At 33.2% G+C, this 25,974-nt stretch overlaps 1 long non-coding RNA gene across 1 annotated transcript; it reads left to right on the plus strand.

Annotated features, from left to right (window-relative positions):
* The first annotated feature begins 832 nt into the window (after positions 1-832).
* LOC101670164 lies at positions 833-25,974 on the plus strand. Its single transcript, XR_200071.2, has 3 exons — positions 833-942; positions 15,568-15,875; positions 25,443-25,974. It is a non-coding gene; the product is annotated as an uncharacterized LOC101670164 (long non-coding RNA).

Here is a 25,974-nt window from a genome sequence, read left to right on the forward strand (position 1 = left end):
TGGTTAAAGTTGAAGAAAATTTGAAAACCTCTGTTTAAGAAACATTTTTTGGGGAGCCTGGGTGGCTCATTTAGTTAAGCGTCTGCCTTCCGCTGATGTTGTGATCTCAGGGTCCTGGGATCCAGCCCAGCATCAGGATCTCTGCTTACTGGGGTGTTTGCTTCTCCCTCTCACTCTCGCGCTGTGCTCTCTCTTGCAAATAAATAAAATCTTTAAGAAAAGAAAGAAAGTTCTTTTTTTTTTTTTTTTTTTTTTTGGTATATTCTGAACACATGGAGAAATTGAAAGTAGTAAGAGTATGTCTAACAGTATAGTATATGTGAAACTAAGCAGAGGATTGGTCTGAAAATAACGAAACACATAATAAGATATATGATGTGATCGATACAGGGCTGGCAGAAAATGAAACTGATGTAGAAAGATAGAAAAGATGTTAGGGCTCAGAACGGACACCAAGAAAGAATTCTTGAGGTCTTTGATGCAAAAGGGTGGTTTTATTAAAGCACAGGGAGAGGACCTGTGGGCAGAAAGGACTAAACTGGGGTCAAGAGGAGTGGCCCATGATACACTTTCAGTTGTGAAGGGATTAGAGATAGTCTAAGTCTCAAAGGGATTTTGGAAGCAAGGTTTCCAGGACCTTGAAGGGAATAGCTATTGTTAGGAAAAGGTCATGTATTACTCTCTAAAAATCCTTGGCCACGAGACCCTTCAGATGTACATTGATGGGTCATATGCTTGGGGGATGACTGCTTACATGTACCTTGGGGGAGGGGTGGAGATAAAGGAAGATTCCAAAGGAATTTTTAATTGTTAAAGGTAGACTCATGGGATCCTGGGCTGTCGGTTGAGATTGCCTTTTGCTCTTAGCGAAGTGTCACCATCAAGGGAGCTGAGTTCTGGGGCAAGGTCACTCTGCCTGTTTCAATGACCTGTCAGTGGGCCGTAAGTAGTAAGGAAATTTAATTATTCTTTTGCCTGTTTTCCACATCAAAACTACTAAACTCTGACTTCTACCTCAGTTTTTTAAATCAATAAGTTTGAAAAAAAAAAAAAACCTTATATTTTCCACATAAAGGAAGAAATGCAACACAGATGATGAAATCACAACTATGACAGTCTCCTGTGTGTTGGTGTGGGAGTGTCTGTGCGTGGTGTGCTTCTCTTGGAATGACTGGTGTAGTTGAGTGTGGGTGGTTATCACTGAACAGGGAGCATCTACGAATAAACTTTCTAGTTAATACCGTTGTTGAACATAACCTTTGTTCGCAAATGTTCTAATCTTGCATCTGTACAACATCATCTTTACAACCTCGAGGTACCTGCTGTAGAAAATCCATGGGACCTGAGATGTGTACTGACACTCTGCACCATTTTTATTTTCCACTGGGCAGAGCAAGGGGAACTAGTAAATCATGACTCTTAATAATTGTCTCCTACTCCTCTGCGCTCAGGAGCCCTCCTTCTCCCTAGCATCAATAAAGGTGAAATGATTAGAACTGTGAAATGTTAAAATAACGGTTAGCTCATGAGTACCTACTCTCAGAGTTCCACAGGGGTTCCTTTCCAGTTCATATTTCAAGGAGCCATTTTAGAAATTACTGTCAGTGTATAATATCAACATGCCACCAAACTGTGATGAATGGTCTGGCTTACTAAGAAACTGTACAGCATTATGAAACAATATTGGTGAATTTTCTTTCACAAGAAAAGAACCATATTTTGTTTTTGTAATTGACACTGAAATACATGATGCTGGTGCCAAAGTTTGCCGATAGCAAGTAGCTCCATATGTTGGTTAATATTTCTGATATTTGAAGGCAAGTGATTTCTTTTAGATCCTAAAATGTACTTATTTCTAAACAATTAATGTACTTCTTGAAGTCAAATAAAATTCTTACATTTTATTGTCAGTCATAATTGTTCTGGAATAAATTATGCCAAGCACACTGTTCTTTCCATATCTGTTCTAAGGGATCACTTCTGGAGATCCTTTTTTTCTTTTTCTTTAAGTCTGGTTTTTTTTTTTTTTTTTTTTTTTTAAGAAAACACTTGGCTCACTCTTTTTCATATTTGGGAATTTGTAGAAAAAATTAAATCTTTGCTTCTTAAAATGATTTTGTGAATGTCCATCTTATAAACTTAAAACTGATGCCATATTACAAGTAATAACCTGACCTGAAAAATTTTGGTATTGTCCCCAGTGTTCCCTAAAAGGATTCAGTTTAGACTTGAAAGTTACCTTCTCTGATCTCCTTTCCTATGATCATCTTGGTCATTGTTAAAGGATAGCTCTGAGCTTTAAGGACTTTCAGAAAATTAAGAAAAAGTTAAACTTTTCTTCATTTGGTAAAAGACTAAAGCAATGCAGAAAAAGATCTGGCTATTGTTAAGTATTACTGTTGAAAAAGAACAGTAGGTTTGTGAAACCCATTGTTTGCTTTGTACCTCTTGGTGTCCTGATCTCAATTCCAATATATTCCAAGGTATCTTAGTATGGTCTGTTCCAGAAAAAATAGTAGGCACTCCAAGGTCTGAGAGATATAATATAGAGAATGGCAAAACTAATTCACAGTCATTGATATAATGAATGATGGGAGAGTAACAAAATACTGGAATGGACTGTTTTATAAATGATTTCTAAGCTCTTACAACACGTTATAATGGTTAAATTTGTTAACTTGTAATGGTTAAACATTGTATTGGTACACTCTAAGGATTCACACAAAATTAACCCAATCTTTAAAGAGGAAGATGAAGGCTATATAGTATAGGGATTTTGGTAGCCATTTAAAAATATCTTTATTTTACTTTGTGGAGAAAATATTTGTAGGCTGATAGTAAAGTTGGGATAAGCACATGTATTTTGAGTGTATATCTCTAGAAGTTTACTGACTTTTTAATTAGATAAAACTATTTTATAGTCTTGTGGTAAAAGAAAAGTGGTGAAGGTTATTTTTTAAAAAGTACCAAAAAGGTAGAATAGTTAGAAAAGATTTTTGTCATCAAACATTAAACCAACTCACTAAACAATTTTAGCAAAAAGAGTATAACATTTTAGTGATAACAGAAAATAGTTTAGAGAAACAGAATGAAGTTTCCAAAATTAGATTCTAGTATGTATAGAAATTTAATATATGACAAGATGGTATGTCATCTCTATGGGATATATAATTTTGCTGAAAAAATAGGCCATGAATCTAGACAAATACATTTGAAATTTTGCTTCATAGTATAGAGAGATCAATATAAATTGCATGAAAGATAAAATATTTAAAAAGAATCAAGAATATAGAATGTTAGTGGGATAAATGCATACGCAAAGGGAGATAAGTAATCCAGAAGTAAAAAAATATATAAAACACTGATACAAAGTTTTATACTTCTAAATTTAAACCTATTCCATTCTACAACTTCAAAACAAAGCAAATGGCAAGTATTTAACAGAGATAAAGTTTTGATAGTTATATTGTCCAAACACCTGCTACTAATTAAGAAAAAGATACAGTGTGATTAAAAAAAAAATTGGCAAAGGATTTGAATTCATGAAAGGGGATATCCAAAGAGAATCCCAAAGCTGGCAGTAGATTGAAGGAAGGATGATCTTAGAGGTTGTCAAAAAAATTGAATAAAAATAACAATGAAATGGATTTCCTTATCATTAAGAAAAACAAATAATAAAACCCAGTGCTTGCAGGAATAAAAGAAATGTGGCATTCTCACACACTGCTGTTATGAATGTGCATTGGTAAAGTACTTTTTAAAAGCAATCTGATAGTAGTAATTAAAATTAAAATATACATCCATCAGTCAAAAATCCCACTTTATATAAGAAATCTATAGAGATGAAAGCATCACTGTATTAAGTAATACAGTGATTATTTTGACATCTTTTATAGTAGAAATCTGGGAACTTCTAGAATATTGATTAACAGGCAAAGGTTAAGTAAAAAATGGTACATTTTAATGGAGAACATCATGCTGCTATTAAAAATAAGTCACATATATGTAAATATACATTTGAAAATATATTAAAATACATGTACAAATTCTGTGTGCAAGGTGTATATTTACACACAGCAGGCATTTTTGTAGTATTTTATTAAGTGAGAAATAAGATGAGAGAAAATAATATAGACTGATAGTATATTTACTCTGAAATTCATATATATACATATGAGAGAGGAAACGAGAAAGAAGTCTTGACACCATTTACCAAAACTGTAATGGCTTGAGTGGCATAGGAAGAAAAAAAAAGACCATAATACAATAGATTTCACATCATTATGATGTTTAAATGTTAAATGTGCAATAATTTTATGAAAATATTGTAAATATATAAAAATAAATGTGTGCATGGTAAAGACTAAAAACTGACATTGGCAAATAAAATGGTTGTCTGTGAGGATCTGGATTTCTTGTATAGGCCCTGGAAAACGTGCCCAAACTTTGTCAACACCTTGATTTCCGCTCGGTGATGCTCCATACCTGTGATAGAATGAATTTCTGTCCTTTTAAACCAGGAGGTGTATGTTAACTGGTTACAGTAGCCACAAAACACAAATTTAGGCAATAATTGGAAATAGCTTTGATTCAGAGGTACAAGCCTGAAGGAATGGGTCCCACGGAAGACAGCCAACACAGTATTAGTTAATTAAAATAATAGCGAGTTTAACCACTGGACTTTATCAGGATACAAACAGGACAAACCCCATTTTGTGGCAATAATAAGAAATTTTCTTGATAATCAAACCTTGGGAAAGATGGTGACATTTACAGACGTGGGTTCAATTAGAAGTAATATCCATGCCTGTTACTAAAGTTTAGGTGCAGGGAAAATGTTTTGGGAAAAAAGATGTATCAAAGGCTTATGAGATACAGAAGTCATTGGTCTAGACTGGAATTTAGTAATGATTCTGCTTCCCAGGGTGATAATTGTCATAGCAAAGCCTCCTTCATAAACACATATGTGATGAGTACTGACACCACAGACACGTGTTTTAAGATCCAAGACTAAGCCCAGACAATGCCATCTACTCATGAGTTTGAGGTTATCAATTTTTATCCAAACTGAAGGCTCCTGACTAGAACTTGGAAAGGGTGGTGAGACTATGAGATAGGATTTGTCATTTGGACAAAAATCTATTAATGCAGTCAGGATATTTGGGAATTTCTCAGCCTATATGTCATCTTGAATTATCTTGAGCTGAATTCTGTATCTACTGCTATCAACATGTGCCTCATACCTTGAAGTTTGATACTCCAAGGTCTACAATTATATCATTGTTCTGATAGTGATTTTTGTTCTTAAAATACAATTATTTCCATCTTCCATGTGCATGGTCAAATTGTACTTCACTACGGGCGCCTGGGTGACTAAGTGGATTAAGCCGCTGCCTTCAGCTCAGGTCATGATCTCAGGGTCCTGGGATCAAGTCCTACATCGGGCTCTCTGCTCAGTGGGGAGCCTGCTTCCCTCTCTCTCTCTCTGCCTGCCTCTCTACCTACTTGTGATCTCTATCTGTCAAATGAATAAATAAAATCTTTAAAAAAAATGTACTTTACTTCATTTTTGAAGTTTGGTGTGATCACATGATTTGCCCTGAAAAATGAAAGGTCAGCAGAAATGCTAATTTATTTCCCAGATGGAACCTTGAGAAGCCACTGTTGAATTGCCATTAATTTAATTCTCCTGCGTAGGAAATCATGGATGCATGGAGTGGCAGGCACCTGAGGCTTGATCCTTCACAAAGAAAGGTGGAGTAATGCTCCCTTCCACTCTACTCCACTCCCTTGATGCCCCAATCTAATGTTGGTGGAAGTGTGTGAGCAAGAAAAAATGGATATTTTTTAATCCAGTGAGATGCAGAGTTTATTTATTATGGTAAAATACCTAATGTATGTTGAATAATTCAAGCTTAAGCATTTTTTGGTTTTATGTTATAACTATAGATTAATGTAATTTTTATTTATAATTATATAATTTATTGTCGCACTCGGAAAATATCATATCTTATATGCATATTTGTTTGATCCAATCACAATCTTTTTAACAGAATCATGGTTTTTATTGAAAAACAGACATGGGATATGATTATATCTTCAACATATTTTTTAAATTAATTAATTTATTTATTTGACAAACAGAGAGAGATCACAAGTAGGCAGAGAGGCCAGCAGAGAGAAAGGAAGGGAAGCAGGCTCCCTGCTGAGCAGAGAACCTGATGCAGGGCTCAATCCCAGGACCCTGAGATCATGACCTGAGCTGAAGGCAGAGGCTTCTACCCGCTCAGCCACCCAGGTGCCCTCTCTTCAACATACTTTTTACAGAGCCCTCAAAAAACAAAGAAGAAACTTTGGAAATGCTTTGTGAAATCAGTAGCATCATGCTTTTTAAAATGACTCATATCTATTCATTTCTTTTAATGAAAACAAAATACTAACTTTGCTCCAAGTAGATTGCTTTTAATTGGAGATAAAGGTTTGTAAAATTACTTTTTATAGTATATGTCATATGATGCAAAAAGAATATCAAAGTATAAAAATCTCATTCCCAAATCTTTTTCTCTCCTTCTCTGTCTTTCTGTTTCTCTCTTCATACACACAACACACACACACACACTCACACACACATATAAACAGACATATGTACTCATACATACGTTGATGTGGATCGGATCCTAAATTTTCTCACAAAAAAAGGGGAGCTGGAAGATGAGGACCATCTCCATCTTGTTCACAATTTGAAGCTTCGAATAGGAAGTAAGGAAAGATAGCAGGAAGAGAGAGAGAGGGAGAGGGGAATGGAAAGATGGTGGGAGCAGGAGGAACTAGTTTGGATTCAGTAAATCAGAATTCAGACGAAAGCTGGGTGGGAGGAAGATAGTTTGAGAATGCACAGGATTCCATTTGACACACAGGCGCATATAGTCTTTTTTTCAAAGAATTTTACTAATTTCTTTAAGGTTATTCAACTGTAGTTAGATCCAAATTACAAAGCCTCTTAAATGACTTTAAAGGCTCAGGCCTAGTGTTTCTGGGAACCTGTTTGAGAGGAATAAATTGGATTTTACAAACAATTTAATCCTTCTTTATTCAGTCACATTCACAAAAGTTTCAAAAGAAGTGAAATTAGAGAAAGGTCACCCTTTCTACTTTCAGCCTCACGTAAATTTAAGTAATGAATGCAAAGATTAAAAATTAAAATCCTGCACAATTCCTGGATTCTATAATGTTTGACCTCCAACTTTTTTTTTTATTTTACAGATTAACCTGCCAATATCTTCTGCTTCTAGCTATAGTAGCATAAGCAATATAAATAATATACATTGGATAATAAAATGGTAATATAATGTACACTGAATAATTACTTGAAGAAATATATATACGATGTTAAAAACATCAAACAATTTAATAATACCACATATATTTTTTGCTTTAGTGCTAAAGATATTAAAAATAAATTTTTCTTTAATTCTTTTAGGGTTTTTATTCATTTATTTGAAAGAGAGAGACTGAGAGTGAGAGATAAAACCCAAGAGGGGGGAATCCCCGAGGGAGAAGCAGACTCCCAGCTGAGCAGGGACCCTGATGTGGGGCTCAGTTCCATGGCTCTGGGATCATGACCTAAACTGAAGGCAGCTGCCCAACCGACTGACCTACCCAGGCACCATTTTTCTTTTAAGAAAATATGACAGCATAAAAACTAAAAGTAAGCAATATGGAATAAAGGCTTACTATACTTTATATACTAAACTGCTAGCTGAGAACTACCGAGTAAAAACAAATGCCATGCTATAAAAATAGATAAATATGAAAGAATATTGGCTTTTATAACAGTGAATGGTTATTTCAAAACAAAATGAAAAATGTTCTTTTTTGAAATATCAAACTACAAAATTGTATTTAATTGTAGAAGGAATTTCTGATTCTCAGAATTGAAGCTCACTTCAAATTTGTACATATTTAATATATGACATAGATTACATACTCAAAATTATTTCAAATTATGCCTCAATCCAAATGAAATTACATGCATTTAAAATCTATTCTTAAAAAACAAAATAGTCAGGTGTAAATCTAAATATAATATGCTAACCTTTATGAAAAAAAATTATATCCATCACAGAATAAGTGTATGTGGCGAATTTACTAAATTTTACCAAAGACAGCCTACTATTTATACATTTTTTAACACGTTTTTCATTTAAAATCATATTGGAATTATTTCAAAAACCTTACACAACGGGCTTCCTTATTCTTTTTAGAAGTTCATAGTAGTTTGTTTCTTGTATATGCTGCAAAATGTCAGTGTTGCAATTCTTCTTTGTTTTAATTTACGTTTTGTGGTTTGCATTCACCTGACATTGTATGTCATTTCAGGTGCACTGACCTGACAACTGATATGATAATTTTGTCTGTACTTAATATATCATTGCTCATTCTTTTATTTTATTATTTTCTGAATTAATTTGTTTTAGGTACATTCCTTACACAAGACACAAATTTCAGTTTAGTCATGTTATTCAGTCTGAACAGGATTTTTTTTTTAATATTCTACTTATTTAAGAGAAAAGAAGGGAGAGAAAGAGAAGAGAGGAGGGGGAAGGAAGAGGAACAGAGGGAGAGGGACAAACAGATTCTATGCAGATCACAGAGCCTTCTGCAGGGCTGGATCTCACAACCCTGAAATCTTGACCTGAGCCAAAATCAAGAGTTGATTAATGAACAAAACGAGCCAAGCAGATACCCCCTGAACAGGAATTTAATGGATGTTTTAAACACCTTTAAATTTATTGATTATTACAGTATGTTTGTTCTTAACTCACTTAAGCTTTTATGCTGTTTTCTTTTTTATACATTTTTAAACTTTTAGTTTGTGACATGTTTTCTAGTGGTTAACTTTATAATTCATCTTTATAAGTCACTTTGATTCATTAGTATTAAGCTCTCTGTATTAGTTCTCTAATATGAACAAAGAACAAACATTTCCTCTAACTATGGTATATACATCATTTTTGCCTTTACAATACTTCATATTTTCATAATTCTATTACTTGGTCTTCAGCAAGAAAATATTTTTGATCAATCAATCAATGAACGTTAATTTTATTTTTCTTATATTTGTGTTGATTAGATAATTTATATGGAGCCAAGGTATACAGCAAATATTCTATTCTGTCAATTCAAGGATATATTTGTTTTAGTCTAATTTTTGCTTCTTTTAAGTACTCTCAATTTATCTTCCTCCCACTCTACTTTTGTATTCAGTACATCCACCAAGGGATACCTCATGAAAACAAAAAAAGAAAACTTTTTTGAAAAAACTTATCTAATTAAATCCAATAACACATGAAATGATAATACATCATGCCTGAATACAGTTTATTATGAGAATATAAAGTTGATATAATATCTAAAAATTAATCAATGCAATTCACCATTTTAAACAACTTTTCCAAAACCCATATGGTTACTTAACTGCAGATGCAGAAAGTCGTTTGAAAAATATTCGACATTCGTGCTTCACTGAAAAAAAAAATCAAAAGAAGAATAGAAAGAAACTTCCTCAGCCTGATAAAAAACATCTAAAACAATCTACAGATAATATCACACATAATGGTGAAAGAGGGAAGGCTTCCCATCCACCCCCACGCTCTGGGATAAGACAGGAAGTTCTTTCTTGCCATTGCTAATTAGATTACATTAGCTTCCTGTAAGTACAATAAGGCATGAAAAAGAAGTAAAAGGCAACCATAATGGAAATAAAGTAGCAAAACTGTTTTTACTAACAGATACCATAAACGTTGTAGGAAATCTAATTGTATTTACAAGAAAAAAAAAGTTACTATAAGTAATAAGTAACTGTAGCAAGGTTGTTGGGTAAAATATCAAAGTGCAAAAATCAGCTATACTATAAATAGCAGTAAGAAACAAATTTTGAATTTGAGACAACATAATTTACAATAGCAACAACAGTTTTAAGTATTTGGGAGAAATTCTGGTAAAATATGGGGAAAATTTTGTATTTTGAAATTATACATTATTGGCAAAGAAATCAGTGACAAAAAAAAAAAGAAAAGAAAAGAAAAGTGAGAGATATATTAAGATTCAATATTGTTAAGATGTCAACTGTCCCATAATTAATCTCTAGATTCAACTCAATGCCATATAAAATCAAATACTTTTTTTTTTTTCAAAATCAAATACTTTTAACTATTCTGGTGGGGGACTAAACTGACAACCAATTTTTAAATCCATATGGGTTATAAAGGAGCTATAATAGTCAAGACAACTTAGAAAAAAAAATACAAAATAGGAGGAACAACATTTTCTGACTTTTTAAAAAAGGTTTTATGTATTCATTTGAAATATAGACTGAGATCATGAGCAAGGGGTGAGGGGTAGCAGACTCCCCTCTGAGCAGAGAACCTGATGTGGGACTTGATCCCTGGACACTGGATCATGACCTGAGCCAAAGGCAGATGTTTGACAGACTGAGCCACCCAAGTGCCCATAATATTCTCTGACTTATTAAAAATTCTAGACTTATTTTTAAAATGTGATATTGGTACAAATATAAATAGAATAAGGAAACAGAATGGAGAACCCCAAAATAAGTCCCCACATATATATATACACATCAGATTTTTGATAAATGTTTAAAGGCAATTCTGTGGAGAGAAGATGATTAACATCTTTCAACAAATGGTGATGGAATAAAGACCTATACATGTGCCATACTAAAAACTTTGATCCAGAGATTATGCCATACAAATGTTAGCTTAAAATTGGCTGTAGATCTAAATGTAAAGCTAAGATTATATTCATGTATGTACATATATATGAAGATTATATTTTTAGGAAAGATTATAACATATGGGAAATATTAGTATATATATTTCCATATGTATCTTACTATTTATGTGTGTGTGTGTATATATTTATATGGAAAGCTTTGTAGGACCTTATCAATATTAAAAAAAGAAACTGTAATATCTTGAAAAAGAACAGTGATTGCCTGATTAAAGGAGGGTGAGGGATATGCTTGCTTTTTTGTGATGATAGTTTCATTGGTGATACCATATCAAGTTATTATATTATAAATTTAAATATATGTAATTTATTATATGCCACTTATATCTCAATAATGGTTTTTTTTTTATTTTTTTAAAGATTTTATTCTTTTATTTGCCAGAGATCACAAGCAGGCAGAGAGAGGGGGAAGCAGGCTCCCTGCAGAGCAGAAAGCCCGATGTGGGACTTGATTCCAGGACCCTGAGATCATGTCCTGAGCCGAAGGCAGAGGCTTTAATCCACTGAGCAACCCAGGCGCCCCAATAATGATATTTTTTTAAAAGTGAACATTAAAGACCTTCTCAGATGAAATAATATTTGGAAGACTAAGAGAATCCATTAGCAGGAGATTGCTCTAAACCAGTATATTATCCAGTAGTTCTTCAGGAAGAAGGAATAGGATAACAAATGGAAATTTGAACTATGCTAAAGTTAATAGTGCTGAATATGGTTTTAAAAAAAGAAGGTAAACATAAAATATGTACTTGCTTATTTTTAATCTATGAGAAAAATCGTCTAAATTAAAAGAATGTATTATGGACATATCACATAAGCAGATAAATAAAAATAAAATTGCAAATACTGAAAGAAGAAAACAGACATTTGCTATTATAAACTCTTTAACCTAAATAAAATGTGTTACATTATTTGAACTCAGACTCTGACAAATAAGGGTGGTCATAATCCACAAAAACATTGAGAAGAAATACTGTAGAAGAAAAAAATCAAGTATACCATGAAATCACAAAAACCGAGGAGAAAGAATAGTAAAAAAAAAAATGTCAATCAATGGGCGTCTGGGTGGCTCAGTGGGTTGAGCCACTGCCTTCGGCTCAGGTCATGATCTCAAGGTCCTGGGATCGAGTCCCGCATCGGGCTCTCTGGGCAGGGGGCCTGCTTCCCTTCCTCTCTCTCTGCCTGCTTGTGATCTCTCTCTGTCAAATAAATAAATAAAATCTTTAAAAAAAATGTCAATCAATTACATTTTAACTATATTTTTCAATTTTGATACAACAGAAGAGAGCCAGAAGGATGCAATTCAAGGACATGAGGGGGTGAGTAATAAGGAAGAAGAGAAGATGGTATAATTGAGCAGAAATTGATTAGCCTAAATCCAATATAGGACTACTTCCACAAAAAGAAGTAGGCAAGTCTGGATGTTGCTAAAATTGTGGAGGTTCTTGTTTTTGTTTTGTTTTTCCTTTTAATTTTTGGGTTTTTTGGTTTGTTTGTTATTTGTGTTTGTTGTTGGAGGTTTTTGGAGGCATGGTGATGAGAAGATAACTGTTATTGGTAATGAGACAGATGGAAGAAAAAGAACAGGTCTGCCATCAAAGGAAAATTAAAGTTTTCAGAGTTGATAATGCAAGGATTTGACACATTAGTAAGAGTAACTAAGGAAGAGTGGAAGAAGCAGGGATACAGAGGGGAAGGTCATTAGAGACCAAGGAAGACTAAATAAAACATCTCATATGAGATGAATAAATGTATGAATTCAAATTATTATTCAAATGTTAGTAATATGTAAGTATTTTACTTCTACTCAATTTATCTCATTAGCCATAACCAACCACAAGCAATCGTATAAGTAGATTTTAAGGCAGGAAATAATGTAATTTTCAATTTTAAACTCAAATTTTCCATTCTGAACATTTTGCTTAATTTGTTATTTTGGCATAGCCCAATTTATAGATAAATTCATAATTTAAAAATGTATTATTCACTAGGAAAAAACAAACAAGCTAATTCCACAGAACTGAAGCAATGGACACCCCTTTATGGCAACCGTCACTTACTTATTATAGTGTTCTCTTAAAAACTGTAAGGAAGAATTAAGGGAAGATACCAAACTCTCAGCTATACTAATTATTACCTTTGTTATAAATAAATTATTTAAGCACATTTTATTTTTCTAACATAAAATATATCTACTTGGCAAAGCTACTGTAAAAAAAAAACATAGGATAACTCATGTAGAACTCTTGGCAACGAGTGATCCTAAATACAAGTTAATCCTTTCATTCTTTTATATAAATAATTTAAGCTAAATTGTTTCTTTCCTTTTTTTTTTCAGAAAGCCTGTCTAGTTCTAATATTTTATTATTGAAAATAATCACAAAAAGGAGAGAGAGAAAGGGAGAATATTAGAAGATAAATATTTCCCTCAGCAATGTTCCCCCAAGTATAATACTCTAATACAATGTAATCAAAGAAATGAAATTAGCACCTTGAAATTTTGGTAGTGTTATTTTGTATATAGAAGCTTCAGGAATAAAATCAGTAAGTGAAAAATGGTGTTACAGATTTTTTCTTTTCTAAATAAAATAAATCAAAACTATCTCTCTGTATCCAAGAATTTCATTTAAGAAGTATATATAATGAACGATTTCAAAATATTTATTTATTGCTTAAATACCACATTCTAATACCTACTTTATTGAATTGATCAGAGCAATTTAAATCATCTACTGCTCACTAGGCCAATGCGTTTTCTTCATGTTTATCCTGGGATTCCTGCCTCAGGTTTGGTCTTGCTAGCAGTATCATACGTAGGTATCATACTAAGAGTCCTGGCACAGAATGTGATGAGAAGCAGTGCTACCAACACTTAGAGAGATCCAGCATTACAAAAATCAGCAGAATATCCACGAACACTATGTACCTTGCATTTGGCAGTACAGAATGTAAGAACTATGTCTACCAAAATTAATATAATGATGTATCATTTTGGATACCCATTTAAACCAAATTTTCTCTGTAACAAATTGCTCCTGGATGTTCCTGGCTTACTAAAAGAAGAAAAAACATTTGAAAGTGACTTTTCTTTACTATTTTATAATTTTCCTTATTCTAATGTTATGCAATGTAGTCATTTACTTACATAGACTTTAAGGTATCCAATAGACAAAAATCTAAATTTAAGTATTGACTTTACCATTTAAAAGCTGCACAACACAGATATCACCTAACCTCAGGTGTCAATTTACTTAATCATAAAATGAAAATATGTAAATCTAAATGTTATCCTAATTAGTAAATATGACAGTGCTAAATAAACCTTTGCAAATTATGAGAGTATTTACAGATATTGTTAATAATAATATTAAACATGCAACAATATTCTATTTACTATGGTGAATGTATAATAAATAAGATATGTCAGTTTCTAAAGCAAAATATTGGAATTTAGTCCAATCATAGTTGAACAATTAATAACAGGTAATAAATCTAGTCAGAGACTTGGAATACAAACTATATAAGTTAGCATATACTGAACATAGGCTACAAAGAAGTACAAGGTATGAAGAGACAAATTTATTGGAACTGAAGTGAGAATTAGAACAAAACTAAAAATGCAAAGAGCTGACCTCCTCTGATAAATGTTAAATTTCCCAGTTTTTCTGAAAAGGAGAGTGAACTTACTAATAAAAATGGGACTAAGTGCATTTCAGTTGTGTGAAAATAGAAAATAAGTAGAAATAGATACTCAAGGGGTGCCTGGGTGGCTCAGTGGGTTAAGCTACTGCCTTTGGCTTGGGTCATGATCTCAGGGTCCTGGGATTGAGCCCCACGTCGGGCTCTCTGCTCAGCAGGGAGCCTGCTTCCCTTCCTCTATGCCTGCCTCTCTGCCTACTTGTGATCTTTTTCTCTGTCTAATAAATAAATAAGATCTTTAAAAAAAAACTCAAGAAAATAGATTAATGTATTGTTTTTCTGTTTAAGCTTTATAGCTTTATTTATTTATTTATTTGAGAGAAAGTGAGCAAGCGTGAGAGAGCACAAATGGGTGGGAAGGGCAGAGGGAGAGGGAGAAGCAGACATTTTGCTGAGCTGGGAGCCTGATGAAGGACTTGATCCCAGGACCTTGGGATCATGACCTGGTCCAAAGGCAATTGCTTAAACAACTGAGCCACCCAGGGGCCCTAATATATTCTTTTTTTAAAAAATATTTATTTATTCATTTATTTGACAATGAGAGAGATCACAAGTAGGCAGAGAGTCAAGCAGAGAGAGGGGAAAGCTCTCTGCTGAGCTGAGCATAGAGACCGATGTGGGGCTTAATCCCAGGACGCTGAGATCATGACCTGAGCCGAAGGCAGAGGCTTAATCCACTAAGCCATCCAAGCACCCCGATTCTTAATATTAAAAATAAATATTTATTTGTCAAATGCAAATTTTGGTGTTCTGTTGACTAGTATCAGACAATGACATCACAGGGTATCCATTAGCCTGGATGAGCACTGCAATGTAATAAGGTCATGTTCTCCTTGAGAAAGAACTCATGAACAGCCATTCATCTGTTGCTAATAAAGCATAAATTCCACAGAGAGCTGTGTATTCCTGTATGCAGACCCTGAATAATTTAGGTAGGAATCCAGAAATTAAAAGATCAGTAGAAGCCTTTGGTAAGAAGACACTCAGATGGCTACCAGTAATCCCTACGTCCTGATACTCAGGTTTTCATCTTGGTTTATCTCTCTTTTTCTCTTTCAGATCCTCTTTCTCTCTTCCTGGTGGAAGCCAGTTGTCGTGTTGTAGGATCATTAGCTGCCATGTCATGGAATCGCTCTGTGCAGATGTCCAGGTAACAAGAGACTAAAACCAGCCAACAGTTTTGAAAATGAGTTTAAAAGTGGACAATTTCACACCGGTGGAGCTTTTAGATGTGTCCACAGCCCCTGCCAACACTATGACTCTAAAACTGTAACAGACTTTGAGCCAGAGGGGACCAATGACACCTGGATTCCTCACCCTCAGAAACTGTGGGATAATAAGTGTTTGCTTTCTTAAACTGTTAAAAGGTGAGTTGTTTTGTTTTTTTTTTGTTTTTTTTTTTTTTTTTTTTTTTTTTTGTACAGCAGTAAATAAGTAATACAACCATCAATTGAAACAAGTATATTTTTTGATTTATCAATCCAGTGTCATAAAAGAGAAAGTCTTCTGATTTAGCTTCTTGCTGTTTTTCTCAGTATATACGTCCTAGCTCTCTGTAAAATAGCAAATTCTGTCTATGAAAATTAGGACAAAGTAGCACTGATTTGCTAGGAACAGGAGCTGTGCATACAGAAAATCAGTGATGTAGAAAGGAGCATACTAGCCTCTGTAAAAGAGGTCGAAGAGTTTATGCTCTCAGAGGATTACGGCAGACATCACTCTCTGAGAACATACCTTGCTATTCAGGGATTATGTACCTCTTTGCTTAGCCTTACACATGCCAGCTTTTAAAAATATCTTTAGTCCTAAATAATATTATTCACCAAAACATAAAACTCATTGTTAAAATACTTTATCTTCCATAAACTTAATTTTCTCTTGATAACTTAAAAAAAAAGGTAGACTGAAATTTGACTCTTTAAATGTAATATTAGTGTCATATAAGAATATCAATCCAAATGCAAAAAGTGAATTAATTTAGTAACCCTATTTTGAACCATACTACTGATCGTAATATCCTTCTCTTCCCATTTGCAATGTTCTTCAGCTTTGTTTTGAAAAATATTGTTTTATATTTTTCCTGTTGAAGTGAAAAAAAATAATAAAACAGGAAATTTAAAAAATCTACATATCAACTGCCACAGAACTACAGAATATCAGTGTTGAAAAGGCCATTTTTGGCAAGGAAGGTCACGAGATGTTGGCAGGCAGTAATTTAGAGTATATTAAATATCTCTGCTGATGGTAACTTCTCAGTAAGCAATCCGATCCATTGTTTTAATGTTTGGATTTCTCACCATTAGAATAAAAAATATTTTTAAGTTTTAATTGGAAACTGCTTCTCTATAACTTCCTCATTTTACTCAGGAGGGTAGTTCACACTAAGTCTAGTCTCTTTTCTTTACTCTGGGCTTCAGCTAGGTAACACTGGTTTTGCATTCTTTTTTTTTCAAGAAAAATTGGAATCTTGGGAACTGAGGGCAATGCTGTTTTCCAGAGTTGGCAACCCCTGCAGATTTATCAAAGATTATATATATTTTTAAATTATCACATTATGCTTTTAATAGTGATGTATAAATTTTAATGAGATAAGCTATGTTTCTTAGTATATTGTTGGCTCATATTATTACTGTCAAGTAAATGTCCCACGTCTGTTTATGTAAAACAGTGATTTACATAAATCACTTCTGAGGTAACTTTTTTGGTGTTCTTGAACATGGTGGTTTGTTAAAAACAAAACAAAACAAAAACAACAACAACAAAATCCACATACACCTAAAAAATAACATTGCTATAGATTCACATCAAAATTGAATTATCTGAGATTATGTTAATCTGTATTCAGTTTACACCCATGATACATCTCTCAAAACTTTCCCCCCTTAATACTGTCATTCAAATTATGGTTTAAAACCTTGGGTGATCTACTTGTCATGGGACATTTCATAGTCTTTTAGTCTAAAATGAATCCCCCTTTCTAATAATTTAAGTCTACAACCCATTCAAGTTTGAATTTGCAAGCAACACTTAATTTACTTTTCAGTTAAAACCCTTGCCATCACACGAGATCAAGCTTAGAATCATATCTGCTATGAATCACGGCTGTACTCTACAAGCATATCAGAGATTCTTTCCAAAGAGAGTAACTCTCTTTGGATCTCTTTGTTCATATGGAAAAAAAAAATAGGAGTCAAGCAGAATAAAAATAAATAGAATCACTAGATAGTGGTCTTGAAAGTGAAATTTTGAATTTCTAACAGCATATCAAAGAAAGGAAGCCAGTTTGAGGATAAGTGGGATTACTACATAAAGAGGGTTTAAATTAAGTTCTTTTACATTAAAGGAAGATTGCAAAGAGACTAAATAGATTTCTCTCAATTGCCTTGCCTGAGGAAAATGTCAGGGAAATTCTTGCACTTGGTAATTCCTTGAAATGGGCAATTAGCAGTATGATATTGACGTGACAAGCTTTTGTCAGTGATTTATATTTTAACATGGATTAATCATTTATGTACTAAGTATGTCCAAAACACTCTTATTAAACCATCAAGTCATTTTTGAAAATGTGTAACTCATATTATCTGGTACTTACTACTTGTTATCAGATTTTACAAGTAGAAGACATTCCTTTAGATTGTTTTTATTCCCTCTCTGTGAGATGAAATGTCACAGATGATGTGAGCTTGTTCTAAGATGAGAAGGTAGTGCAAGAGAAATGGTGAATGTCATTTCATTTAGAAATAACAAATAAATGACATTGTTTGTGATGAATCATGCGGTTATTTCTTGACTCTCCAGTCATTTAATTCATATCCAAAATTGTTATACTTACTAGTAAACAGAAATAAATGTCAAAATCTTAGTTCCCAAATATTCCTTATAGAATTTGCATTAATCTTTATGCTTTCTAGGCAAATTACATATCAGATTTTTAGTAAGAATGATCAGAGTGTTATTAATGGGCACAGATGTGTACTGAATACTTTCACTGAGGGACAATTCTTAAGGGATCTCTTGTATTTCTCAAAATATTGTGAAGCAGCCTTGATAGTCTGTGTTCCAGACTATTTATTTCAAGGATGTTTGTCTAGCAAATAACATTGGAACATGGATATGATATCTCTTTCTGGAAAAGAGGGCATACTTTTGTTTCCTGATGAGGATAATACAAAATAAATGCCTGTCTCCCAGGAAATATGGGGCAGGTTTGCATATAGCCCACCTCTAAATTGGGGTTTTCCTGAACATAGAGTTCCTCAGCTGTGACCCAACCCTATTGTGTGGAGAGCATTCGGCTGAAGTCCTCTACATTGCCCCAAGTAAATCGAGAGGGGGGCAAGGGGTGCTGATGAGAACATGATGCTGCTGCTGCTTTCTGTGAGTAGTAACGGTCTTTGCCTCTGACCCAGGTGCCTTGTGTTTTTCACTAACACTTTGAAACTGGGAAGCTGACTTGGCAGCTTACAAATTGGATAAAACCTCAAACCCTTCACAGTTTTTGGCAATTCCTTCTTGTAAAGATCCGTGCTGTGTTTATGTCTCAGTCTATACTTTGTGGAACCACATTATATAACAGGAGGATTGTATTTTGCCATGATACCAAGAATTCAGTATTCATCACCAAAGTATGGTATTTACTAAGACCTTAAGCTTTTTATCTTTCTGAAACACATCATTTTGTTATATTAAAACTTCATAATGCTTTACAGCTGGACAAAAGTTTTACATAAAATATCTAATTTAATCTTTCCTTAAAATTTGAGGAATATTGTCAAATGCAATTTTTTGATAAGAAAGCAATGAGACTAAAAAATATAGAAACAATAGAGGGACAAAAGTCAACAAATGGTATCATCTGACATTGTGTGCCTTCCCGTTGCTATATATCACCTTGCTTTTTATTGTATAACTGTATTTTTCTATATTATATATATAAAAAATCACCTAATATATGCCATTATAAAGTGATTCATGAAACTCTACACAAACTACATGATATTTTGAAATTATTTAGCCTATTGTCAGAGGCATACATGCTATTTCTGGAAACATCTGGTATTCATGAGAGTACAAGGTATTATTAAAAAATAAACAATTTTCTTTAAACAACAAATAAATGAATAATGTAATATCATTTAGTATATTTTGAAATGAATGTAATAAAAACACTATATCTAAAACTAGTCTGATGTAAATAAAACAGTAGATGGAAATAATTTATTCTTAAATGTGAAATTAAAAAGTAAGAATATAGGCTCAGGTCATGGTCCCAGGCTCCTGGGATCCAGCCCCCCTATCGGGCTCCCTGCTCAGCGGGAAACCTGCTTCTCCCTCTCCCCCTCCCCCTGCTTGTCTTCACTCCCTTGCTGTCTCTCTCTCTCTCTCTGTCAAATAAATAAATAAAATCTTTTTTTTTAAAGAAAATATTGAATATAAAAAGTCCTGAAGATAAAAAAAATGCAGCAAATTAACCTTAAAACATAGAAAATGTGATGTTATTAGAAAAGAATTAAAGAAAATAGAAGAAAATAAAATGTTGTACAAATTCAGCATAGATTCCTTATAGAAATTTCTATAAAGGAAATTATCAATCAATGTTATCAGGAATAGTCTTAAGAAATCAGAAAATTAGACCATAAAAATAAAAACAAGAGATAGACTTCAAGATCCTTTTCTAATATATATAATGCTGAATCAAATTCACTACAGATCTGCCTTAAGCTATGATAGGGTTATCCTGATAAAACCATCATAAATTGACAATGTCCTAAATGGAAAATGCATTTAGCAAACCTACCAAACATCATAGCTTAACCTAGTCAAGCTTGAAAATGCTCAGAATGCTTACATCAGCCTAAAGTTGGGCAATATTTTGTGATAAGTGTTGACTAATGTCATTTATTTCATAATGTACTGAAAGAGGAAAACAGAATGGTTTTATGGGATAGGTAGAGATGGTTGTAAGTGTACCAGTTGTTTTCCCTTCTGATCAGATGGCTGACTGGGAGCAGCACTGGCTGCCACTGCTCAGCATCATGAGAGAGGATTGGGTCACATATCACTAGTCTGGGAAAAGATCCAACTTCAGAAAGTGAAGCACAGTTTCTGCTAAGGAAGTATCACTTTTGCACTCCTGCAAAGTTGAAAAATCATTATGTCCAACCATTATAAGTTGAGGACCATCTCTTATTGCCCCCATGTTATTATAACAGTGCCACTGTAGAAACTAAATGTGTGGAGGGTTTTTCTGTTTTCTGCTTAACAATTGTGCCAAAGTCAGATGCATTCAAACTTCTCTTTTGCAATGACATAACAGCAGTTGATTTTACATGAACCTCTTGATGAAAGTGTTAGACTCTGTATAGATCCAATCATTTCTATAACTACTGGAGAAACAGAGGGATAAAAATGTCGATCCAATGTCATCTTCTAAATGATTAGACAAAGATACTTGCAGAAATTTTCCAGGTTTACCTTCCGTTGCAGTTTTCATTTCTCAATATTCCTTCTTACATCAAGGTTTAATGATGGATATTTAGAAACACAAGTTTGGAAACAGCATTCTGATATTCTCTTTAATATAGGAATCTAGAGTCTCAATTTAATATTTTTCCTTATGGGGCTGACCCATAATTCTTTGCTGAGGAAATCTTTTGTATTTGCTGGTAAGTATTCCCTTGGTCTACTTCTGTGATACGGCTGGATAACAGTCTGCTCAGGGAGAAGTAATGGTTAGACTCATCAACTCTCATTAGAGGATTCAATCATTCATGCAACAAATATCTATTGAGTGTCGACCATATGCCAAACATACCATTCAGGTCTCTTGTATTATATCAGTAAATGAAAGGACAACAATAATTGCCCTTGTGAAGCATATCAGTAGTGTTGTAGAAAGTGAAAACAAAACACTATTATCTTGCAGCATGCAACATTCATCTCTAGATATTTCTCAAAGCTGATAACCTCAAAAATACAACAACACAATATTTATCAAAAATGTGGTAGAGAGAAATGGTTATATCAGTTTTCTAGGGCTGCTGTAACAAACTACTACAAACTGGGTGGCCTAAACAGAGCTGTGTTTTCTCACAGTTTTGAAGGCTAAAAGTACACGATTGAGGTGTTAGCAAGATTGGTTTCTTGGCTTGTAGAAACATCACTCATCTGTCTTTATCATCACATCGTGTTCTCTCTTTGTCTCCACAGATTGTCTTCCTTCTATGTGTATCTGTCTCCATGCCCAGATTTCTCTTTTTTAGGATACCAGTCATATTGTTTTAGGGCCCACACCAATGATATCATTTTAATTTGACTGTATTTGCAATGACCCTATTTCAAAATAAATTCACATTCTGAGATACTGAAGTCAAGACTTCAGCATATGAATTTTCAGAAACACATTCAACTCATGGAAGTGTTTATAGAAGAATATCTAAATGAGGATCGAGTCAAGCCACAGGCTTGTGCACTTAAAACACAGTCTATGACAAATTGTCATCCTCCACCTCTCCCATTCCAGCCATAAAAACAACTTTTCCTAGAATGTGTTTTGACTTTATGGTATTATTCTACATGGAGGGAATTTTAGACATAAACATACAAATCCTTGTCATATTTACCACAAGGAGTTTCTGGGTTAGTTACTAATTATACAGTGGTGTCTACTGATACAGCTGTGAGGATCTACCTAGGACACTCATTAGAGGTCTCAGTGTTAAGGATATTTATAAACTTAAGATAAATAATTGATAGGCCATAGACTTTTTTTTTTTAATTTTTTTATTTTTTTATTTATTTTTTTTAAAATATTTTATTTATTTATTTGAGAGAGAGACAGCAAGAGAGAGCATGAGCGAGGAGAAGGTCAGAGGGAGAAGCAGACTCCCTGTGGAGCTGGGAGCCCGATGCGGGACTCGATCCCAGGAATCCAGGATCATGACCTGAGCCGAAGGCAGTCGTCCAACCAACTGAGCCACCCAGGCGTCCCGACTTTTTTTAATTAAGGAAAATTTAATTCACATGATCAATGGTGATTCTGTCTTTTATTTTGGCTTTTGAAAACTACAGTTATATAATTGATTTGACTCTGAGCTAATTTATAGCAATATATTGACTAGTTACTAAATTTCTGTCTTTATTCTATTTTTGTCTCCTTTCATTGATCCCTATTTGTTCAACTATTTTTTTGGGGGGGTCATAATGTAGTGTATGAAGTGTGCATATTGCTCTTTTTGGGAAAAAAAACGGTGTGTAAATAATATATTATTCTAAATAAAATAAAAATTATACCTACATTTTACAACTAACATATCATGTTTTCATTCAGTAAACATATGAGAAGGAACTTATTTTCTGTTTGTAAATTAGGTGCATCTTCAAAATTTTATAACCCTTTTTATTCCAGTTTTCTTCTTTTCTATTTTCTATTTATTTCTTTTCTATTTTCATTTCTATTTTTCTTTTCTTTTTTTCTTTTCTATTTTTTTCTTTTCTATTTTGAGTTTTTTTTTTTCTTTTCTATTTCTATTTTTTCTTTTCTATTTTCTATTTATTTCTATTTTATTTTCTTTTCTATTTCTGGTTTTGCTCATGGTTAAAGTGTTCAACTTCCATTCCAAGTTTTTAACGGTTTTGTTTACTATTGTTTTCATTTAATCCAAATGAGTTTTTATTCAGGACTGTGACAAAACAATATATATGTGCCCATCTCAATGGACAATATCAAAGAAGTATTGGAAAGTACGTCCTGCACATTCAAGGAGTCATTTGTCCAATAGCTTCTACATCATTTGTATTATTTGGGATCAATGAGATGAATGGGTCTACTATTCAGTTTTTTAGGCATCTATCTGTGTAAATCAGTGATGTTTAAATACATCATGATGGATTATTCCTCAAAACTAACAACTACCAAGAAGGACAAGTAGAGAAGAGTAAACTTCTATTTTTGTTCTGCATATCATTTTAAATTATATCATACCAAACTGAAATTATATTACAATCACATCAATGCATTATTAGATAAGGTCATAACCTAAATGATAAATTCTAAGAGTTAACAAATTCCCTAAAGGTCACTTTGGTTTAAATTAATTTCTATTTATTTTTTTTAATTAACTTTTGAAAATGTGAAAGTAACATTCACCTACATATTCATTGTAAAAATGAGAATACAGTTGTGTCTAGAACAAAAAATGGGGCTCCTTATTATTTTTCTCTTTTATTTCTGCAAACAGTTTAGGATATATCAATATAGAACTTTTTATTTTTTGTATTTTTTATGTATATGCCTTGGAATTTAACTTTATATGAATATCTATATGTGTGAATGTCTATCTACATATATATGTATTTTTTTTCAAAATACTAATAGTGCAAAACTACTAATTGCTTTCCTAGTAGCAATGTGATATCTTGTGATTATTCCTTTTCAAAATGCTTATATACAGCTATTACTTTCTTTTCATCTATTGCATAGTTTCATTATATTTTTTATACAGCATCTATCTTGTTTTTGTTTTTTAGGTTTTTGTTTTTTCTTTTGTTTTAAGATTTTATTTATTTATTTGACAGAGATCACAAGTAGGCAGAGAGGCAGGCAGAGAGGGAGAGGGGGAAGCAGGCTCACTACTGAGCAGAGAGCCCGATGCGGGGCTCAATCCCAGGACCCTGAGATCATGACCTGAGCTGAAGGCAGACACTTAACCAACTGAGCCACCCAGGCACCCCAGTTTTTTAGGTTTTTGATTGTTACTTAATCAAAAGCAAAACCTATTTATGGTTATCATTGATCTATTCCCCTTAACCCAATTCTACTCAATAATTTTTATATGTTTACTATTTAATATGCTTTCCTTATTATTACTATTCTTTTACCCTATTTTATTCTTGATCCAGCAAGTAATTCTAAAATGTCTTTACTTCCTCCATTTCTAGTATGTGGTAGATTTTTTTTTAATCAAAATGCTAAAGTAAATACTAATCATGGCTGTCAAGAAAATACTTTTATTAAATTCTAAATCTCCAAGTCACAATCTCTCATGTGTTAGAATAACTAGTGATTTTATTTGTAAGCTAAAATCATGTTTTTAATTTGTCTTCTTTTTCATAACTCTTAGATTTCAGCTGAAATTATTATATAATTTCTTTAGGTTTAACTGTAAATAGTATAGTTTTTATTCACTTTTTTTGCCTTATTTTTCCTTTTTCTTTTAAGATCTTTTTTGATTTATTGTTATACTGACTAGACTTTTATTTTCCAATAAGTCAGTTTTTTAATTCTCCCATATTTGAAGTATCTTTCTTTGTCCTTCTTATTAAGACATATTAAAATACCACAGATAACATCTTTATGGGAGAGCTTTTTTTGCTGAATGAGCAAAATGAGGGGATATATCGTATACGAGAAAAAGCTTATCTGGGTAAGATATTAGAAATAAAATAAGTGTATTCAAGAAAATTGGAAAGGTCAATAAAACCTTACCCAGAAAAATTACAATGAACAACACAAAACCACAACAACATAAAGAGAAGTAAGAGGAGGAAAGACAGGCAGAACAACTGCATTTTCTATATCCCCCAGCCCTACCCCTAACCTGGGCTCCACCTGGAATTAGTTAGAGAAGCCAAGAACTCAGCAGGAGTTTTCAGGTAGCACTATGTGTATGTCCCCTACTCTCGATGACCCATCATAGGAATACCCTCAAATATTTACACTAATTGCAACTGATCTGTCACTCCATTTTCCTGATGAGAAAACTAAAATTCAGAATTATTTAAAAACTAGCCCTGTGTCATGCAGGTGAGTAGAATACCAGGTATTCAAAGTAGCATTCACTCTTTGGAAAGGCATCATTTAATATAAACATTGACTTCTACAATGTCAGATCACATGGTTTCAAACAGTTATTAACTTTCCATTCTTTCTGCAGAGCAAAGACAACAGTCGGTGGAAAATCTTTTATGTTACCCAGTGAGATCAGTAGCTTTCTGAATAGTTGGAAGTGTGGGAAAATACTACAACTAAAGGAAAGTAGCGATATGTGGTATAACATCAAATGAAATGTAAAAGCTGCTTGAAAAACTCATTGCAAAATATGAGAGGTCTGTGGATCTCTGCCTCCAGCTGGAAGAGTCACTTGAGGAAAAATGTGACAAAGAAAAACTATGTTTTCTGCTCCTTTTCTGCTCAAGTTCAAAACTGAAGCAAAGCCATTCTTAGGAGAGGATTCAATCAGGAAACATGTCAAAGGTGCTTGGATGTAATCCTCTATTCCCACCATTCTTTCTTCAGGAAAAGTCTTTTATGGATTATACAGATTTGAGGCAAGGAGGCTGGGGAACATATCAAAAGGACTTCACATGTCAATACACTTGCTATTAAAACTCCAGATCTTACCAGCTACACATAGAACTTTAAGAGATTGCAATAAAATATTAAATCAAGACTGAATAAATAATCAT

The sequence above is a fragment of the Mustela putorius genome, unplaced genomic scaffold (assembly GCF_011764305.1).
Source record: "Mustela putorius furo isolate JIRA1106 unplaced genomic scaffold, ASM1176430v1.1 tig00000589_pilon_pilon_pilon, whole genome shotgun sequence".
Taxonomy (NCBI): Eukaryota; Metazoa; Chordata; class Mammalia; order Carnivora; family Mustelidae; genus Mustela; species Mustela putorius.